A 1,409-nucleotide genomic window follows, 5' to 3' on the forward strand; every position below is an offset into this window, starting at 1 on the left:
CTGAAGTCAGATATTCAGATTGGTTTAGCTTTTATTTATTTCCTTTTTCCTGTTGGCTACATTTCTGCATTAGTCATTTATCATGGAATGAAGCTGTGAGTGCCACCATGGGGTTGGGTTAAAATAGGGGAGGCTTTGGAGGAGAGGAATTAATATTGATTTGTAAGGTGTTGCTTGCATAAGTAACAGAAAACAACAGTATTTATATAGTCTTACAGTACATTTGTGTTACCTAGAACAATACATACAGTAACACTATGATATAGGCATAGCTGCCATTCCACTATACGTATCTGACTTGTTCTTCTGTTTTATCAACTTAATTCTCTGTGAGCAGCGATGTATCCAGCAGAACGGCTTATGATGCTTGGATGGGTGAGCTCCTCAGCCTCATTGGGCTCTGATATCTAATGGGGTTAATCCCATTTCTCATCCCATGCATGACAAAGAACTTGGAATTTTCTATTGCAGAGCTTCTCAAAGAGATCCTGCTGGAGCGTTTTTTAAGGGCCTTGATAGGCCTTGTGGTCCGATAGTTGCAAGTGATATACTTGCTGAAAGCGCCCCTAAATGTTTTGTTGATTATTGTATAGACGAGAGGGTTCACTCCTGAGGATACATATCCTATCCAGACAAGTATCTCCGTAAGCTTTTGAGAAATCTCTTGGTTGCAGGAGTTGCACAGAACTGAACTTATGTTTGTTATGGAGAATGGGCAGCACATCAACAAGAAAAGAAAAAGTACAATCCCCAGAACTTTTGATGCCCTTTGCTCACTGGTTATTTTTTTCATGGACTTTGTCCCTGTTGTGTATGTTCTGCAGATTGGCATGTCATTGGACAAAATCTTGTCTTTTCTCGAGCCGTTTAGCATGGCCACCTTTTCTGGCGAGGGCACAGATGTTGTGTCACACTGAAATACTGTGGACACTGTTGAGCAAGTGAAATGGTGAGGTGGTTTGTTTATCAAGTAGACCTTCTTGTGTAGCACTTAGATTGTAAGAAAATAAGTGACTATCATGAAACGAGGGGAATGAAGAATGAAGCCACTGATCCGTACAGAATGTAGTCATGAAAACGATGGGGCATCGGGGCTCATGTGATGTTTGTAGAGTTGCCATTTCCATCTTCAGTGCCTCTGACAGGGACGGGAATAGCAATTCCTGCAGGACACGAACAAAGTACTTCAGCATATGGTAATCGCTTGCAGTCTTTTTTGGGCTTGAAGCCTCGGGGTCTCTAAAGAAAGTAGTTCCTGAGCTCTGGAGCTAACTCAGGGTGAAGGAGAACTGAGAGCATTATGTGTGTAGTTGGGCAAACAGTAAAGACTTGGCAACCTCAGCTATAAAAGAGTGCCTTTTCGAAGGAGACTGGGCCTAGCCTTTACTGATTGAGGAAGCAGTATAAAG

The 1,409-nt window shown here is 42.1% G+C and overlaps 1 pseudogene; it reads right to left on the bottom strand.

Moving 5' to 3' along the window:
• Positions 1–232: 232 nt before the first annotated feature.
• LOC133212886 (5-hydroxytryptamine receptor 2B-like) lies at positions 233–1,163 on the bottom strand (annotated as a pseudogene).
• Between the last annotated feature and the right edge of the window lie 246 nt (positions 1,164–1,409).

Source organism: Neopsephotus bourkii, unplaced genomic scaffold (assembly GCF_033783945.1).
Source record: "Neopsephotus bourkii isolate Nb327-2 ecotype Australia unplaced genomic scaffold, CSIRO-AGI_Nbou_v1 NB_742, whole genome shotgun sequence".
Lineage (NCBI taxonomy): Eukaryota > Metazoa > Chordata > Aves > Psittaciformes > Psittacidae > Neopsephotus > Neopsephotus bourkii.